This window comes from Musca autumnalis, unplaced genomic scaffold (assembly GCF_047663935.1).
Source record: "Musca autumnalis isolate F117 unplaced genomic scaffold, ASM4766393v1 scaffold_3, whole genome shotgun sequence".
Lineage (NCBI taxonomy): Eukaryota > Metazoa > Arthropoda > Insecta > Diptera > Muscidae > Musca > Musca autumnalis.
The window spans coordinates 228,831,331-228,852,743 of NW_027411866.1; the positions used below are offsets into that span (position 1 = coordinate 228,831,331).

Sequence of the window (21,413 nt, forward strand, 5' to 3'; positions counted from 1 at the left end):
TATTTATTGAACTGGGTAATCATACGACAACGACTACAAAAACGTCTACGCCAAACAATTCTTTTGATCGTAAAAACTGTAGGGTTGGGTTTTCTTTTGGAATAAAAGTTTAAACAAGATCCACTAATAATTCTATTAATTTTTGGTACCAAAAGAATTCTTTAACATTTTATGGCTTAAGTTGAATGTTTTCAGCTCGGATCGGGACCAATTTTTTTCACAGGTAGGTCCCGCCTCCCTGATCAAAAATATATATAACATTTATTGCTGGCTTCTGAAGTTCCGAAAATTCCCTTGTTAAAGACCGACTATTTAGACAAAAAATTTTGATTTTAAAGGAAATTTTGTTCCCATTCCCTTGATGTGCACCTGTCCGTGGGTGAAAGCCTTAAATCCCCGGCCGAAGGCCGGCTATTTACAGAAAAAATTGTGATTTTAAAGAAAATTTTGTTCCCATTCCCTAGATTTGCACCTGTTCATAGGAGAAATTCTAAAATCCCGGCCGAAGGCCGGCTGTTTAGAGGAAATATATGATTTTAAAGAAAATGTTGTTGCCGTTCCCGAGATTTGTACCTATCCATAGAAAAAGTCTTAAATCCCCGGCCGAAGGCCATCTATTAATAATAAAATGTGCCCCAAGGTTCTGTCCTTGGGCCTTTGTTGTTTATCTATATATATAAAAGAGCAGTGAGGTGAGGTATTCACTGACTGACTGACTGACTGACTGATTCATCAGCGCCCAGACGAAACCGCTGAAGCTAGAAAGTTGAAATTTTGGGTGTAGGTTGCTGTTGGTGTGTAGGGGTGAGATAAGGCTGGGTTTTTGGAAATTCGACCTAGAAGTGTACGAAAAGTAATAAATGGTACTAAATATGGTACCCTTGGTATAAGGCAAACGGTAAGAGCTAGAACTCTGAAATTTGGAATGAGGGTCACTGATGGAGAGTTAGAAAGATGTACCAAAGGGTTTTTGGAAATTCGAACTACAAGTGTACGAAAAGTACTAAAATTTACAAAATTTAGTACCAATTGTATATTTTAAACGGATATAGCTAGAATCATGGAATTTGGTATGGAAATCAAGGTTGGGTAGTGGTGTTGATGTAACTAAATGGTTTTGGAAAATCGTACTAATGTGTACGAAAAGTACTAAATGGTACTAAATTAAGTACAACTTGGATTTTGGGTGAACGGATAGAGCTGGAATCCTGAAATTTGGAATGAGGGCCACTGATAAAGAGTAACAATGACAGGTTTTTGGAAATTCGAACTATAAGGGTACGAAAAGTACTAAATGGTACTAAATTTTTGTACAATTACAATTTGGGTGAACGGATTGAGTTGGAATACTGAAATTTGGAATGAGGGTCACTAATGGAAAGTAACAAAGAAAAGGTTTTGGAAATTCGAACTATAAGTGCACGAAAAAGAATAAATGGTACTAAATTTAGTACAAATTGGATTTGGGTGAACAGATAGAGCTGGAATCCCGAAATTTGGAATAAGGGTCACTGATGAAGAGTAACTATGAAAGGTTTTTGGAAATTCGAACTATAAGTGCACGAAAAGTACTAAATGGTACTAAATTTAGTACAATTTGGATTTGAGTGAACGGATACAGCTAGAATCCTGAAATTTTGAATGAGGGCCACTGATGGAGAGTAACAATGAAAGGTTTTTGGAAATTCGAACTATAAGGGAACGAAAAGTACGAAATGGTACTAAATTTAGTACAACTTGAATTTGGGTGAACGGATTAGGTTGGAATCCTGAAATTTGGAAAGAGGGTCACTAATGGAAAGTAACAAAGAAAAGTTTTTGGAAATTCGAACTATAAGTGCACGAAAACTAATACATGATACTAAATTTTGTACAATATGGATTTGGGTGAACAGATAGAGCTGGAATCCCGAAATGAGGGTTACTGATGAAATGTAACAATGAAAGGTTTTTGGAAATTCTAACTATAATTGCACGAAAAGTACTAAATGGTACTAAATTTAGTACAATTTGGATTTGGGTGAACGGATTGAGTTGGAATCCTGAAATTTGGAATGACGGTCACTAATGGAAAGAAACAAAGAAAAGTTTTTGGAAATTCGAACTACAAGTGTACTAAATTTAGTACAATTTGGATTTGGGTGAACAGATAGAGCTGGAAACCCGAAATTTGGAATGAGGGTTACTGATGACAAGTAACAATGAAAAGTTTTTGGAAATTCGAACTGTAAGGGTACGAAAAGTAGGAAATGGTACTAAATTTAGTACAATTTGAAATTGGGTGAACGGATTGAGTTGGAATCCTGAAATTTGGAATGAGGGTCACAAATGGAAAGTAACAAAGAAAAGTTTTTGGAAATTCTAACTATAAGCACACGAAACGTACTAAATTTAGTACACTTTGGATTTGGGTGATCGGATAGAGCTGGAATGCTGAAATTTAGAATTAAGATTACTGTTGGAATCTAGAATTGAGATATGGAGGTATCTTTTGAAAATCGTACTAATGTGCACGAAGCAGTACTAAATGGTACCAAATTCGATACAATTTGTATTTGCGTGAACAGATTACTGTTGGAGTGTAGGATTGAGGTAGTTTTGGAAATGCGTACTTATGGAAAAGTGCTCAATGGAACTACATTGGCTATAATTTGGATAGAGCAGATTTTTGAAAGTAGTTATAGGAAAGTCGTGTACGAAAAGTGCTAAATGGTACATTTTGGTATTTGCTATATGCTACAGAATTTTGTTAAATTTGTGATTTTGTAAAGGGGTAGAACTGGAATTTTGAAATTCGGTATTAGATTAGTAATTGGTGTTTAGAGAGGAGGTAGAAAGGAGGTTTTGAAAATGCTTACTTATTTATACAAAACGTCTACAAGTACTATAATTGGTTTCAGAGGAAGAGATAATGCTGGAAAAGTGAATTGCAGTTGGTATTTATGTTGAATATTAGAAAGTAATTTTTGAAACGTTTACCTACATATGTGTACGAAAAGTTTGGTAACATGTTGGTACCAAAACCATTTTGGTATTGTGTAAACGGTTAAAGTGAGAAATACCTGCTATAGGAGAACGAAAAGTAGTAAATGGTACTAAATTTGGCGTTGGGTGTAGGAACAAAGCTTGGATTATATAATTTGGACAAAAAACTACGAAATGGAAAAATATTTGTTAAGAAGATCATTTTGATATTTGAGATAAAGTTCGGAGTTTGAAAAATTGTACTGAATATTGTTCTATTGATGTTATGTTAACGCGAAGGCGTTTCTAAATAATGTACTGGAATTATGTAGTCAAACGTGAAGTATCTCTTCAACAATTTTTTTTGTTTTTTTATGTTAATTTGAAAACGTGGTCCAATGCGACAATTTTGTAAACTAGAAGGTTTTTGCCCCTGATAATAAAAAGGCCTAAATTGAAATGCATCAAAAAAATTTACCGTTATATACGGTTAACATACCCGTGCACATTAAGTACAATTTTTTGTAAAAAAGTTTTTTTCTAACCTTTCATGCCACAAATTCCGAATTTCGGTCGGAAAATGTTCATAAAATCTTCAAAATACTCTAAGTCATCAAAATATCTCTTTTAATAAAAGTGTATTGAAGTAGACATTTTTTAAATGAAACTTTTGTATCCCCTGAGTATTCAAGGTCCAAATTTAAAGAAAATTTGGCAATATAGATTTGTTCTATTTTTAAAATACACTAAGTCGAGGGGTACCGTTATATGGTGCTATACGAATTTTTGTGGCCATTTTGAATGCCGAAAATTAGGTTCGTAGAATTTTCGGGTTCTTGGCGAAACCGCTGAAGCTAGAACTTTTAATTGATGTGAAGGGGTGAGATAAAGTTTAGTGTTTGGAAATTCGTACTGGGAGCATTTTTAAAGCCTTGACCAGAAGTCAAGCCTGAAATTAGCAATATGAGTCGCTGTTGGTGTATGTCTGTGATATGAGGTCGTAGTTTTGGTAATTCGAAATAAAAAATATGGTATTTTTGGAAATTCTAACTGCAGTGTACAGTATTAAAAGTAATTAAATCGATTAAATTAAAAATTAAAAATAGGTTTTAGTACAACAGAATCGCCAGTGTTCACCTCTTCCATATTAAATATTGTTCATATGTATATATTTTATTCCCTTTCCGCATACGAAGTAGCGGGCATTTGCTAGTAATGTATATTAATGATTTGTTTGGTTGTATTAATAGTAGAAATTGTATGTCATTTGCCTTTGCTGATGATATACAGGTTTTGTTTAAAGGGGAATATGTTTTTATGGATGTTTTGCAGTCTTCTATTGATTTTAATATTAATATGTTAGTCACGTGGTTGTCCAACAATGGGCTCTCAATAAATACTAGTAAGACTAAGGCTATGTTTTTTGGCAACTTCCAAGAGAGTTCTATAAATGTTTCCATCTATAGGGAGTCTATAGATGTTGTAAGCTCGATGAAGTGTCTTGGTTTGTTGCTTGATAGTGGTTTGGAGTTTGATCTGCATGTTAATTGTTTAGTTTCCAAGGTAAACTTTATTTTAAGAAAGTTGTACTGTTTGGATATTGTCCTACCTAAGAAAATTAGGATACAGGTAGTACATGCATTGATAATGCCGCATTCTTTGTATTGTATTGAGGTTGTTGGTGGAAGTTGTGGTTACGTTTTGCGTAAGCTTAAGCTATTGTTTAATAGGGTCATGCGCTATGTTTTCGTGCTTAAACGTCGTGATCATATTTCTTCGTATGTAGAAGAATTTCTTGGTAGTTCGTTTGATGCTTTTCTGAATATTAGGTGCATGTTGTTTTTCTTTAAGGTGATACAAATCAAAGTCCCTTCCTCTGTTTTAGAGTTATTTGTTTTTAGTAGATCGGGGAGGAATAAACAAATTCATATACCGCGTTTGACCCCTTTTTTGGAAAAATCCTTTTTGGTACGGGTTGCCCGTGTGTTCAATGGTTTACCGCAAGATCTTAAGACATTCAGTGGCTCCTTAATCTGTTATAAAAGAAAGTTATTTGAATATTTCAATCGGAGTGATTTTGAAGATTAATAATTTTTCGACTAGTACAAATTTTTGTTATGATTGTTTATGTTCCTTATTTTTAATATTGCTTAGCTGATTTACTAAACAGATCTTCATATTTTCTTTAATTACATCCTGTTAATGAATTTTAAGACTATTAAATTTAATGTATTGTTAGTTTTAAGCTTTTGGAGTAGTGTATGTTTTGTAGCTTTTGGAACCGCTCTTGGCCCTATGGGCTAGGTTCCCATTTATGAAAATAAATTGAATTGAATTGAAATATGATAGTATGTTCTTTAAGCTTTCCCAGCAAAATTTGACGGAAGGGGTTCTTTGCGATGACGTGATTTCATGTCATCTTTTGCATTGGTTCAAAGGAAGTCGTGAAAGATCCGATCTTTCCATTAGGATTTGAACCAATGCAAAGGAAGTCGTGAAAGATCCGATCTTTTCATCAGCATTTGTACCCATTCCATCGATCCAATAGAGATGATGTTTGTGTTTTTATTTACACACCTGTTTATTTTCATTTTGGTATGTTCCAGTACTGCAAAAATCTACTAATTTTTACTATTTTTTCCGATAACATAAAGGAAAAATTGTTATCGTAGTAAACATAAGTAGATTTTTGCAGTTTCTGGAACAGACCAAAGTTATTAGAACTGTCGTCGTGATGTTGTCTTACATTTCCTGCATATCAAACAACTAAAACTTCTAAACAATTGATATTATATGAAGTCCCAACCATCGAGCTAAAAATAGAATCGGACTGCACACATTGCTATTTTAAAAGTTCCCTTGTCTGTTCTAAATCTGACATATGTAGAATGAAATCAATCAAATCTCGCTTCTTGGAATTTGAAAAAAAGTCCGAAACGAAGAGTAACAAGAATCTGAAAATAAAGAAGAAACTACTTTTGGAAAGAAACAATTAAAAATAAATTAATTAAGCATGAATGGTATTTTCCATAAAAAGTCTCTCCTCCCCGTTCGTTACATTTTGTTCTTAGAGATCCCTAAAGCAAGCCGGGTTGTAGATCCCTACATATTTCCGTCACTAAACAAAAAGTATAAATTACCAAAATGTTGTTATAAAATAACAAAATTATAAAATAAAAGCAATTTACGAAATTAAAATACTTAAAGGAGTGCATTTGGAGTCCATGTTGAAATCTGAACTGGTGATGGGAAGATAATTGAAAAAACCTTTTGTAAGATGAAGGAATATCAGTTGCGGAGAACGGAGGAAGTAATCTTTTGCGTTGCAGCGGTGGTGATTACATTGCAATTTTGGATGTAAACTTTTGAAAAACTAAACTGATAAATTAATTGTAGCTATTTCATGAATTCGTTTGAATTAATAAAGAGTTTTGTTTATCATGAAAACCATATTTCAATACAGCATTTCCATTTTCCAAACAAGACATGAAAATTTCATGCCAAGGGGTTGGTGAAAATGACATGCCAAAGCATTGGTTAAAATGACATGTCAAAGCATGGGTGAAAATGACGTGTCAAAGCATTGGTGAAAATGACATGTCAAATCATTGGTGGAAATGTCATGCCAAAGCATTGGTGGAAATGACATGTCAACGCATTGGTTAAAATGACATGCTTAGGATCCAGAAAAGAACGTCATCTTTTGGGGTCCACGCTCATATAAAATTCATCGATGAAGATGCTAAAAAGATGACATGCTAGATCACTTGCACCCATGATTGAATGTCATCTTTGGCATCGAACATTTTGCTGGGTTTACAATATTATCATTATCCGTTCAAAAATATCGAAGTTACACACAAAGGAATTTTCGGAACTTTCAAGTACGAATATATTCATTATACCAATCACGTAAACTTGTAATTTTGGATTATTTATTATTTCGGTGAGGCACATTTTGCCCGTATGAAAGTGTTGCCTAAAGGCTGAGGGTATAAAAATTCCCGAACGATGCTCGAACAGTGGTTCCATGAGATGCCATGATTTCACTGGATCTTTTGCATTGGTTCAAATAAAGTCGTGAAAGATCCGATCTTCTCATCAGCATTTGAACCCTTTCAAAGATCCAATAGAGATGCATTTTGTGTTTTTATTTATACACATCCCAGCAAAATGTTCGATGCCAAAGATGACATTCAATCATGGGTGCAAGTGATCTAGCATGTCATCTTTTTAGCATCTTCATCGATGAATTTTATATGAGCGTGGACCCCAAAAGATGACGTTCTTTTCTGGATCCTAAGCATGTCATTTTAACCAATGCGTTGACATGTCATTTCCACCAATGCTTTGGCATGACATTTCCACCAATGATTTGACATGTCATTTTCACCAATGCTTTGACACGTCATTTTCACCCATGCTTTGACATGTCATTTTAACCAATGCTTTGGCATGTCATTTTGTTATGTCACCCATTCTGCCATGCGTCATACTATAAGCATCACCCATGCTTGGACAGCTGTTGTGCTTGATGACGTGTCGACGTCGTATTGGACGAAGACAAAATTCGGAGTGGCGATCCCTAATCGTCTCTTTTGACATTCCCGTCATTTGTAAAAGGAGCAGTCGCAGCGATCGGATCGAGGAAGAAAAAAACAAAACAATTTGGCTGGCAAAATTGTTCTGCGTTAGTACTAGTATACACGTTTAAAGAAATAAGAAGTACATACAATTGGATGCACTTTAAATTAAAGTAAATGTGTTTTTTCATTCTTTTTAAACAATTGTGAATATCATGTGGTGCAGTAACAATAAAGGTGAGTTCGTGCAACAAAAATAATTACAAACAAAAGCAAGTGTTTGCAATTTTTAAGAATTTCGTAATTTCCTTTATAGAATCGCCACCGTGGTGCAATAACGGTACGGGCGCATCACCACGTTCTGGAGCACGCGGTTGTATAACAGTACTTTAGTACTTGACCACCTTATGGAATACCAGGCTGAGCATAAACATTCCACAACCCGTGTCACCAGGAACGCAAGAAACCACCACTTTATTTGTTGAACAAATTTCTGCATTTTTGCAAGTACCACCCAGCAAACATTTTCCAGCCATTTTTAAGAAAATTCCTACTATCGAATTGGATCAATTTTACCCGGCAGTTTCAGGTACAGTTACCATCTACAACTGAAACAGAACCTTTCAACGGGCCGTGCCTTGCAGACACCATCAGCATTTTATTCCAATTCGTGATTTTTTTTTTTGAAAAAAAAAGGATTCAAAGTTGATTCCTTCTGCTGACTGTTAAGATTTTTGGGTGTCATGCCACCAACCCAACATCTTGAAACCCAAATACAACATATCTGTTTGCTGACCAGCAATGCAACCACAAAACAATATCATCGCCATCTTGTAGCATATGACACCTGAGTCCGATTCAAATGTTCAATGAAGATTTTTGAGCCGATTTTTTTTTGTTAAAGGAGACATCTTACAGCACCATCCCTAATCACTCATCATCATAGACCGGATTACCTTCTTGATCACCCCAATCATACAGCACATCAATCATCTATAGCCCAGACATTCATCTTGCTTCAACAGTCATAATTTTCATATCACCAGTACACCACCAAAATTATACCACCTACAACCACATCTATTGGAAGCTTATGTACTGTAAGTAAACCTGTATGAGACCTGAAGGACAACCAAATTTGTGACCATTTGCCTCAAGAATGGATCATATCAAGGCGTCCTAAAATTGCAAGCTGTACTGCTGGATCGTGAATGGTGATTATATATGCATTGTTGTTTTTGCTTTTGGTTATAAAATTATGTATGTGAGTTGGGTTATAATAGAATAATCGATTATAATCAAGCCCACATACATCAAACCAGATTATTGAAATTGATTATACATCTTAAATTTTTTTTATGCTGTACTAATCTAATTATATGTCCGACTATTATTATGGATTATTAATTATAGTTACATATGAATTTGATTATACATGCATGCCGTTAATTATAATTGAAAATCATTAATTATAATTACAACCAACTTTTACATTCTTTAATTATAATTGTATTAATTGTAATTAACTAAATTTATACCTTTTTTTATTGATTATAACCATATTTATACTTTTGTAATTTTCTCTGAGTACACATCCGATACGCATATTAATTTCAAGTTACAAAAGAATAATTGTTTTCATGTGTTTGATTATAATTAAAACAAATAATTGTAATCTTGTGCAAATTTAATTTCGGTAAAAAGCACTGGCAATACAGCCGTGTTCATATGCGGATATACACTCAAAGAAATACCAAATCCAAATATTGACCAGTTATTTCTATTATATTTCGTTATATGTATAGTTTAATAACGTAAAGCTTAGCGTTAAGTATCCTAATTAATTCTCATCGATCTTTCACACACTTATACATAATCAAACATAACTTTTTTTTTCTGATTTTTGTACTACACGCCTCCGCGATCTCCCCATTTCAAAATTTAAATATATTCAGGGTTTCTGAACAGTACCGTCGTAAGGACAAAATCCTACATCAAATCGAGCTCGATAGGTTTAGGAAATTTATCGCGTTTTAAACCTTTTTTTTATCTTTTCGGCCCAAGTTTATGGGGAAATCACTTGAGAGTGTACTCTAAATTCAGTCCATATTTTATTTTGATCTCTTAAAAATCATAATTGTCATTTATCATCCATCCTTAAAAGGATTATAACCTGATCTGAAGTATTTATTATTGAATCTTTTTGTTAGTAGACATAAACAATTATAAGTCTAAGCTTATATTGTTTAAAGCTTAACTCGATAATAAAATGTTATTGAATTGTGAATTTTAAAGAAAGCTTTATGCTATGGATTAACTGAGAAATAAAGAAAGGTAATGTAGAGGTAATCGGGCAGCCATAATATACGTTTTGGGGGTCCTCTTAGTTCAGAGGCCCATTAGGGGGTTCATGTTAGGAACCCATAGGGAGGGCACAGGGTACCCAAATTCCACCTAGGGTACCAGCAACAACAACAACAACCAAATTCAATATAACAACAAGGCTTTTCCTGGTTTTCTTATAAATTGATATATTTTTTTTGTATGTGCCCAAGTGCACCTCCTCGCCGCTAGAGCTTAAGCCGGAGCCAAAATAGTCAAATGCCATTGTCACCTTGGTAACCAATAGAGGTCATACTTGCCAGGCACATTACAAAATGGCGCCCAACGTCCAAGCCGATGTCTTAGGTTCAACTCCCCTTAATGGGAATTGTTCTTAAGCATTAGGTGTATGAATTTTTGTTTGATTGATTTTCAGTATGTCTTGAGTTGTTGTTATATTACAACTTCTCAATTGCGACTTGAGGTCGATTAAATTTTAGTATAATTTCTTGAATTCCATCTTAAAGGAAAAGAATTTTAGTCGTCTTGCAAGCCTGAGTTTATGTCAAGCTGCAATTTTGTGACAAAACTTCCACGTTATTAAATTCATACTTCGACTTTATTTAAAGCTTTATAATATATTGTCATCTGCAGTTGATTATTTATGATCTTTTGTATGATTTGCTATATTATAGCTGCTTTAATATATTAATTTATTAGAATTGAAATTTTTGGGGAAAATTTTTGACTGCGCTTATGAAAGATGTTAAAGATTGTTTGTTGTTGTTTTTTTTTTCTATTATTGGCTGATACCGTAACCTTTTACTAATTACCTTTAACTTTATGAAAATTCTGATCTACAATTATTTGAACTCTTTCTAAAAACTATTGACACTAAAATTATTGATATTGATTCGATTGTTGGCACGTTTAAGACATAGTGAGTTACCCAGTTTTTTGGCACCTGCACTAACGAATTCTTTTGACACAACTTTTTTATTTCTGTCTCCGGTTTGAGAATTGTATATCGTCGTGGAACCTGGTGAAATTTTCGAGATTTTAGTCGAGTGTGAGATTTACTTTTGAATTTCTCGGAACCTTTTGATAGTAAAGGGCCTTCGCTATTTTACTATACACTTTGCTTGAAGTTTTCTACAGTGTGGATTACCATTCCAATTCAGATAGCTAGAAGCATAGGGTCGTCGCCCACAAGACTTTTGTTTTTTTTTTCTTTGTTTTTAAAAGACTGCAGGAGGGGTTTGATAGGCTCAAACTACCGATTGCTAGTTCTTACTTTAAAATATATAAGCTTTAAGTAGTAATATATTTTTGTTTGTTTTCACGTACACACAGGGTGTACACAGAACTGGACTAACTGTACCCGAAGACTGGTCTTCAGTTCGACTCGAGGTCAGCTGAAGTACCTTAAGGTTGTAGGGGCGGGTAGTCTGGAGAGCCTTCGGACGGCAGCGCTCAACCTTGAGTTGGAGCATTTTCCGTAGGACGGATTGTTGTCTGGTTGTCGATTTCCCAGTGTATCTTTAGAAAGCCGTTCTATGCTTAACTAAGGATACACTGAAGAGACCTCGAGAAACTTTTTGAGGAAATTCTAACCGGCAACAATCACTCCTACGTTTGAACAGTCTACTCCATAGAACAATAGGGGTAGGCGAAGAGAACTGAAGAGCCTATCGAAGTTCTATTTCTTTTTCCTTTTACCAGCCAAGACTTTATTCGAATATTATTCGAACTAATTTTACCCGGACTTACAAACTTTTACCCTGATCTACCACAGCCTAGATAATCTACTGTCTCAATTTATTCTGTTTTCAGGATTTTTGAGTTTTTTTTTTTGCTTATGAGAAACTTTGCAAGATTTATTGTTTTTTTGGTTCGATCCTTTTTCGAAATACCTGACCTGTTGGAACCATTTAAATTTTCATATTGAGTTTTGTTGCGTATGAGATTTTCTATATTGGCCTTTTCGGAACCTTAAGGCAGTAACCGTGATTGACTGTTTCATCTATATATCTTTGGTATTTTTGTTGAATTTATGGTATCATACCTATCTTTTTGAAAACCTGTCGGTCATTAGAGAAGACATTTTTGGATTTTGAGCTTTTTATTGAGATTTCTTGTTGGACTGAGTAGTACAAGGACATTTTTTTTTTTTTTTAAACTTTTGTTGATTTGTGGGACATCATGCAGCCTGCTACAGGTGCTAAGCCAAAAACTTACAGCATTATTACCAGGTCGACAAGCCAAGCAGTAGGAGAAGCTGCTGGAACAGAACAAGGTACTGAATCTGGTAACCCTGCTAGCGCTGATGGCAATGATCCGCCTACACCAAACGAATTTGCAAGTCCACCTACTCTTTCGCAAGTAAATGAGCAACCAAGCACAATTACTAGACCTTCTTTTAGCCCTTTGACTATTCGTGGCAATGATGAAGATCAGGTTGATAGGCTTAGTAGCACAGGAGTTCTTGAGGTAGTTCAGTCCGCCTTAGAGGCCACCCAAGCATCAATGGTTGAAACCATGAAAAAGGAAATGCAGAAAGCGGTTGCTGCTGCAGTTCAAGCTGCTTTTTCTCAATCTTCCGTTCCTCCAGCTAATCCTATTAACAGACAAGAACCACATTCTCAAAGCATTGATTGGCCTCATGATTTGCCACCACTACAAACCGATACCAGACATGCAGGATCGGGTAGTAGAAACCAGGAAGTTCCAAATCGAAATAGGGAAGATTTTAGCAGGCCCAGGTATCCATATCTCAGTAAGTGGGGCATTAAGTTTGATGCCACCCCAAAGACACCAAATGTCGAAGATTTCATCTTTCGAGTAGAAAGGCTTCGAAATAGTTATGGCTGCCCAGAACAAGAATTGGTTGATGAATTTCATCATTTACTGGAAGGCCGTCCTTGTCAGTGGTACTGGGGTCTGATCCGTCAATATCCAAATTTGAACTGGGAAATGTTAAAACTGTGTATAGTTAGGGAATTCCAGCGTTTTCAATCAAATCTTGATGTAATGAGGCAGATTATGGACAGAAAGCAGGGGAGAGATGAGTCTGCTACACAATATATAGACGCAATAAATAATCTGCGTACTCAATTAAGGGAACCTTTGAAAGATTTTGAAGTTATAGACATCCTCAAAGCTGGATTGAAACCCAAACTTGCCCATTTAACATTTAGTGGCACTTTTTATTCGGTGGAACAATTCCGAAATGAAGTTAGGAAAGCTGAGGAATTTCTGGAAAGGGAATCATCACTGAGATTTAGGACCAATCAACCCCCTCGAATGATAAATGAAATTAACGATTCTGATTTTGATGATTTAGTCCATGATGTTGAGGAGTTGCGTTTACGGCAGAAGCCAACTGGTGTTTCCAAAAATGAGCCTTCACGGTGTTGGAATTGCGGCAGCAATGGCCACATTTTTAAGAATTGCTCCAGTTCTCATCGTTCAGTATTTTGTTTCCGCTGCGGATCACCAGGGGTTACCACCCCACAATGCAATAACTGCAAACAAATTAGTCGTTCTAATGTTTCTAAGTCCGAATCCATAGCTACTCAGACAGTGGATTGACTAGCCTCTACTGATGTTTCCACGTCTACAGATCCAATTCTTTCTGATCCATGTAGAGTATTACCCAGACCTTCCAATAACTTAGCCAGAACCAAACCTAATTTGACCTTGCCATTTCATATTCGTATGGCCAATTATATGAAGACTCGCGATAGAATTTTCAATTCCGAAATAACTGCCGATACCACTGTTTTTGTTTCCAAACGTATTATGAAGACTCGTGAGCGATATAAACGTAGGCGACTTAAAAGGTTATCAATATCGTCTGCTCAATTTTCTGATTTTAAATCAAATGATCCTCGGCCATTCCGCGAAGTCTTAGTTAACGGTACTCCAGTGTTAGCCCTTTTTGACAGTGGAGCAACTGTTACCTGTTTGGGTAAAAATTGTTTGTCGCTGATTGAGAAATTGAATTTGAAGGTTATTCCCATTTATAAGTGTAGCGTCGGTACAGCAAATGGACAGCGAGTTTCGTGTTCAGGCAAAGTTCAAGTTGAGCTCTCGTACGATGGCCAGACGGAGACCATGGATATCTATTTGATTCCTGGTCTAGAGAATCCAATGTACTGCGGTGTAGATTTTTGGAGAAAATTTAGTGTTGCGCCTAAACTTATACACAGTATAGAGATCAAGTCCGATATTCAAGATTCCGATATGCATGTTTTGTCGCCAGATCAGGCAGCTATGCTCGAGAAAGCCAAAGAAAGTTTCAAAGACTTTGAACAATTTGGTCTTGGGAAAACTGATTTGGAAGAGCACATTATAGATACAGGGGACGCCGCCCCCATCAAACAGCGTCACTACCCTGTGTCTCCAGCTATTGAGTCCTTGATATATTCGGAACTTGATCGCATGCTGAAGTTAGGCGTAATAGAACCCAGTACCAGTCCTTGGAATTCGCCAGTCACGCTCGTACGCAGAGGGGAAAAGAATAGGCTCTGCTTGGACGCGCGAAAGCTGAACGACGTCACAGTTAAAGATGCGTATCCTCTTCCTTTTATAGATGCGTTGTTAGGGCGGTTACAGGATACGTATTATATCTCAAGTATCGATTTGAAAGACGCGTTTTGGCAGGTTCCTCTGGCAGCTGACAGCCGTCCGAAGACAGCGTTCACAGTGCCGGGGAGACCACATTATCAGTTCACCGTCATGCCGTTCGGGTTGTGTAACGCAGCCCAACGGTTATGTCGGTTAATGGATAAAGTGATCTCACCGGAACTGAAGAACAAAGTCTTCGTGTACCTCGACGACCTTTTGGTTGTATCTCCAGATTTTGAGACTCATGTCGATCTGTTGAGGAGGGTAGGCGAGATGTTGTCTAGGGCGAATCTGACCATAAACATTAAAAAGTCAAAGTTCTGTCGACGTCAATTGAGGTACTTGGGATATATCGTCGGTGAGGGGAAATTGAAACCCGACCCTTCAAAGATCAATTCAATCACAGACATACCTGTACCGAAGAATACTCGCGAGGTCAGACGTTTTCTAGGAATGGCATCGTGGTTCAGGCGATTCATTCGGAATTACGCAGAAATTACAACGCCAATAACTCGTACCTTGAAGAAGGGTAAACAATTTTCTTTTGATGAAGAAGCTGTTGATGCCTTCAACAAATTGAAGCTAGCTCTCACTACAAGTCCTGTATTAAGCCATCCCATCTTTGATAAGAGATTTTACGTGCAGTGTGACGCGTCAAACCTAGGTATCGGTGCGGTCTTGTACCAATTAGACGCTGAAGGTCTGGAACGCCCCATCGCATTCCACTCCGCTCAGTTATCCAAGGCTGAACGGAATTATAGCGTAACTGAGCGTGAGTGCTTAGCCGTTATTAGCGCCATCAAGAAGTTCAGACCCTTTATTGAACTTATGCCGTTCACAGTGGTAACGGATCATAGCGCGCTAAAGTGGTTGATGGGCCAGAAAGACCTCAGTGGTCGGTTGGCAAGATGGAGCCTCAAACTCCAGGGGTTTAATTTTGATATACAGCACAGGAAAGGTACTCAGAATGTTGTCGCCGACACATTATCACGGTTGCACATGGATGAGCTGAACATGTTTGTAGATGAGGGGCCCATAATCGATTTAAATTCTCCTGAATTCAAGAGCGACGAGTATTTGAAATTGGTGGCGATGGTTAAGGATAATCAAGACAGTCTTCCTGACTTGAAGATCTGTGATTCATTCGTCTATAAGAAAACTCTTCCGTCTGATGGCACTCCAATCCATGAAAATTTCATATGGAAATTATGGGTTCCCCCAGGTTTGACTAGGGAAATTATTAAAAATGCACACACTTCTTCTGTGAAAAGCCATTGTGGTATTGGTAGAACTATCGCTGCGATCCGGCAATATTTTTATTGGCCAAAAATGGCACAGCAAATTCATGACTTTATCAATGCTTGTGTTTTGTGTAAGGAGACCAAATCTCCAAACAATGTTTTGAGGCCCAAAATGGGTGATGAAACCGTAACGTGTAGACCGTGGCAGAAGATCTTTATAGATTTCATAGGACCTTTCCCGAGATCGAAATCTGGTAACAGTTTTGTTTTCATTGTTTTAGATCACTTAACAAAATTCGTTTTGTTAAAGCCTTTACCGAAAGCCAATTCGAGAAGCGTAATAAAGTTCTTAGAATGTGAAGTTTTTCATAAGTTTGGGGTCCCTCAAACAGTCCATTCCGACAATGGAAAGCAATTCACTTCTACCGATTTCACAGATTTCTTAAACAAATACGGATGTAAACCGATGAGGAATGCCGTGTATTCGCCACAGGCGAATGCATCGGAACGCGTGAACAGAACTATTATCGCGGCAATAAGAGCTTATGTATCAGAAGATCAAAAGGATTGGGACCGATTTTTATCTGCCATAGAATGTTCACTTCGGTCCACAATACACACTTCTACCGGATATTCACCATATTTTTCATTATTTGGGTCGCATATGGTCACACACGCCAGCGCTTACGATCTCGCGGATAAACTTGGCGCTTTAGAAGACGGATCGATTGAAGTCGTACCGAAACACAACGTCTTGGAGTTAGTCCGAAGCGCGGTAAAGAAAAAACTACACGAATCTTACGAAAAATCAGCGGCACGATATAATAAAAGATCTCGAGATGTCACATTTAAACCGGGACAAGAAATTTTAAGAAGAAACTTCGTACAAAGTGATGCTTCCCGCCATTTCAATGCAAAACTTTGTCGAAAGTTCGTTAAGTGCAGGGTTGTTCAAAAACTAGGTAACTCACTTTACGAAATTGAGGATTTACAGGGTAGGAAAATAGGGATCTATCACGCGAAAGATCTCCAGCATATGGTGCCCAATAAGTAGATGTCCGGCGTTTAGTAGGTTTGAGACCAAGCTCAGGGTCGTGGTTCTTCCCCACGCCAAGGTCATTATAGGTTGACTTCCCGAATCAGTTGTCTTCGGCAGACCTCCGACAACATGTTCGGGTTTGTTATGTCACCCATTCTGCCATGCGTCATACTATAAGCATCACCCATGCTTGGACAGCTGTTGTGCTTGATGACGTGTCGACGTCGTATTGGACGAAGACAAAATTCGGAGTGGCGATCCCTAATCGTCTCTTTTGACATTCCCGTCATTTGTAAAAGGAGCAGTCGCAGCGATCGGATCGAGGAAGAAAAAAACAAAACAATTTGGCTGGCAAAATTGTTCTGCGTTAGTACTAGTATACACGTTTAAAGAAATAAGAAGTACATACAATTGGATGCACTTTAAATTAAAGTAAATGTGTTTTTTCATTCTTTTTAAACAATTGTGAATATCATGTGGTGCAGTAACAATAAAGGTGAGTTCGTGCAACAAAAATAATTACAAACAAAAGCAAGTGTTTGCAATTTTTAAGAATTTCGTAATTTCCTTTATAGAATCGCCACCGTGGTGCAATAACGGTACGGGCGCATCACCACGTTCTGGAGCACGCGGTTGTATAACAGTACTTTAGTACTTGACCACCTTATGGAATACCAGGCTGAGCATAAACATTCCACAACCCGTGTCACCAGGAACGCAAGAAACCACCACTTTATTTGTTGAACAAATTTCTGCATTTTTGCAAGTACCACCCAGCAAACATTTTCCAGCCATTTTTAAGAAAATTCCTACTATCGAATTGGATCAATTTTACCCGGCAGTTTCAGGTACAGTTACCATCTACAACTGAAACAGAACCTTTCAACGGGCCGTGCCTTGCAGACACCATCAGCATTTTATTCCAATTCGTGATTTTTTTTTTGAAAAAAAAAGCATTCAAAGTTGATTCCTTCTGCTGACTGTTAAGATTTTTGGGTGTCATGCCACCAACCCAACATCTTGAAACCCAAATACAACATATCTGTTTGCTGACCAGCAATGCAACCACAAAACAATATCATCGCCATCTTGTAGCATATGACACCTGAGTCCGATTCAAATGTTCAATGAAGATTTTTGAGCCGATTTTTTTTTGTTAAAGGAGACATCTTACAGCACCATCCCTAATCACTCATCATCATAGACCGGATTACCTTCTTGATCACCCCAATCATACAGCACATCAATCATCTATAGCCCAGACATTCATCTTGCTTCAACAGTCATAATTTTCATATCACCAGTACACCACCAAAATTATACCACCTACAACCACATCTATTGGAAGCTTATGTACTGTAAGTAAACCTGTATGAGACCTGAAGGACAACCAAATTTGTGACCATTTGCCTCAAGAATGGATCATATCAAGGCGTCCTAAAATTGCAAGCTGTACTGCTGGATCGTGAATGGTGATTATATATGCATTGTTGTTTTTGCTTTTGGTTATAAAATTATGTATGTGAGTTGGGTTATAATAGAATAATCGATTATAATCAAGCCCACATACATCAAACCAGATTATTGAAATTGATTATACATCTTAAATTTTTTTTATGCTGTACTAATCTAATTATATGTCCGACTATTATTATGGATTATTAATTATAGTTACATATGAATTTGATTATACATGCATGCCGTTAATTATAATTGAAAATCATTAATTATAATTACAACCAACTTTTACATTCTTTAATTATAATTGTATTAATTGTAATTAACTAAATTTATACCTTTTTTTATTGATTATAACCATATTTATACTTTTGTAATTTTCTCTGAGTACACATCCGATACGCATATTAATTTCAAGTTACAAAAGAATAATTGTTTTCATGTGTTTGATTATAATTAAAACAAATAATTGTAATCTTGTGCAAATTTAATTTCGGTAAAAAGCACTGGCAATACAGCCGTGTTCATATGCGGATATACACTCAAAGAAATACCAAATCCAAATATTGACCAGTTATTTCTATTATATTTCGTTATATGTATAGTTTAATAACGTAAAGCTTAGCGTTAAGTATCCTAATTAATTCTCATCGATCTTTCACACACTTATACATAATCAAACATAACTTTTTTTTTCTGATTTTTGTACTACACGCCTCCGCGATCTCCCCATTTCAAAATTTAAATATATTCAGGGTTTCTGAACAGTACCGTCGTAAGGACAAAATCCTACATCAAATCGAGCTCGATAGGTTTAGGAAATTTATCGCGTTTTAAACCTTTTTTTTATCTTTTCGGCCCAAGTTTATGGGGAAATCACTTGAGAGTGTACTCTAAATTCAGTCCATATTTTATTTTGATCTCTTAAAAATCATAATTGTCATTTATCATCCATCCTTAAAAGGATTATAACCTGATCTGAAGTATTTATTATTGAATCTTTTTGTTAGTAGACATAAACAATTATAAGTCTAAGCTTATATTGTTTAAAGCTTAACTCGATAATAAAATGTTATTGAATTGTGAATTTTAAAGAAAGCTTTATGCTATGGATTAACTGAGAAATAAAGAAAGGTAATGTAGAGGTAATCGGGCAGCCATAATATACGTTTTGGGGGTCCTCTTAGTTCAGAGGCCCATTAGGGGGTTCATGTTAGGAACCCATAGGGAGGGCACAGGGTACCCAAATTCCACCTAGGGTACCAGCAACAACAACCAAATTCAATATAACAACAAGGCTTTTCCTGGTTTTCTTATAAATTGATATATTTTTTTTGTATGTGCCCAAGTGCACCTCCTCGCCGCTAGAGCTTAAGCCGGAGCCAAAATAGTCAAATGCCATTGTCACCTTGGTAACCAATAGAGGTCATACTTGCCAGGCACATTACAATTTTCACCAACCCCTTGGCATGAAATTTTCATGTCTTGTTTGGAAAATGGAAATGCTGTATTGAAATATGGTTTTCATGATAAACAAAACTCTTTATTAATTCAAACGAATTCATGAAATAGCTACAATTAATTTATCAGTTTAGTTTTTCAAAAGTTTACATCCAAAATTGCAATGTAATCACCACCGCTGCAACGCAAAAGATTACTTCCTCCGTTCTCCGCAACTGATATTCCTTCATCTTACAAAAGGTTTTTTCAATTATCTTCCCATCACCAGTTCAGATTTCAACATGGACTCCAAATGCACTCCTTTAAGTATTTTAATTTCGTAAATTGCTTTTATTTTATAATTTTGTTATTTTATAACAACATTTTGGTAATTTATACTTTTTGTTTAGTGACGGAAATATGTAGGGATCTACAACCCGGCTTGCTTTAGGGATCTCTAAGAACAAAATGTAACGAACGGGGAGGAGAGACTTTTTATGGAAAATACCATTCATGCTTAATTAATTTATTTTTAATTGTTTCTTTCCACAAGTAGTTTCTTCTTTATTTTCAGATTCTTGTTACTCTTCGTTTCGGACTTTTTTTCAAATTCCAAGAAGCGAGATTTGATTGATTTCATTCTACATATGTCAGATTTAGAACAGACAAGGGAACTTTTAAAATAGCAATGTGTGCAGTCCGATTCTATTTTTAGCTCGATGGTTGGGACTTCATATAATACCAATTGTTTAGAAGTTTTAGTTGTTTGATATGCAGGAAATGTAAGACAACATCACGACGACAGTTCTAACAACTTTGGTCTGTTCCAGAAACTGCAAGAATCTACTTATGTTTACTACGATAACAATTTTTCCTTTATGTTATCGGAAAAAATAGTAAAAATTAGTAGATTTTTGCAGTACTGGAACATACCAAAATGAAAATAAACAGGTGTGTAAATAAAAACACAAACATCATCTCTATTGGATCGATGGAATGGGTACAAATGCTGATGAAAAGATCGGATCTTTCACGACTTCCTTTGCATTGGTTCAAATCCTAATGAAAAGATCGGATCTTTCACGACTTCCTTTGAACCAATGCAAAAGATGACGTGAAATCACGTCATCGCAAAGAACCCCTTCCGTCAAATTTTGCTGGGATGTATATATTTTTTCTTTTACTTATCTAAGATTTATTAAAGCTATGTAAGATTTATTACGCTAGAAAGTCCCAATCATTGAGCAAAAAATTGAGTCGGACTGCAATCTTTGGTATTATAAAATTTTCCTTGTCTGCTAGAGAGCCCTGCTCTACAAGTCGATTTGTAGATCCCTACATTTCCAAAATGTTTGTAAAATAAAATTCACGAAATAGTAATATGCAGTTAGAGTCCATGTCGAAATCTGTACTGGTGATGGGAACTGAAAAACCTTTTGTAAGATGAATCAATCAATCAGTTGCGGAGGAATTAAACTATGTTGCGAGTAGCGGCGGTGCTTAAACTGCAACAGCTGGACGGCCGAATGTCAAGTATCTCAATAAAGTTCTCAACCTGTCGCTAGCCACACACATCGTTCCCGAAGTCTGGAAAATATACCAGCTACTGAAGCTTAGCAAGTATGCCAGCAAAAGTAAATCGTGCAGACCAATTTCGCTTTAGTCGCCCGTAACAAAGACCCCAGCATCAGAAATAGCTGTCTAGTTGCCGATAAATAACATGAGATCCGCAAGCAA

General features: G+C 36.3%; 1 long non-coding RNA gene across 1 annotated transcript; it reads left to right on the plus strand.

Annotated features, from left to right (window-relative positions):
* The first annotated feature begins 7,567 nt into the window (after positions 1-7,567).
* On the plus strand, positions 7,568-9,846 carry LOC141397209 (uncharacterized). Its single transcript, XR_012411333.1, has 2 exons — positions 7,568-7,784; positions 7,864-9,846. It is a non-coding gene; the product is annotated as an uncharacterized lncRNA (long non-coding RNA).
* The last annotated feature ends 11,567 nt before the right edge of the window (positions 9,847-21,413 follow it).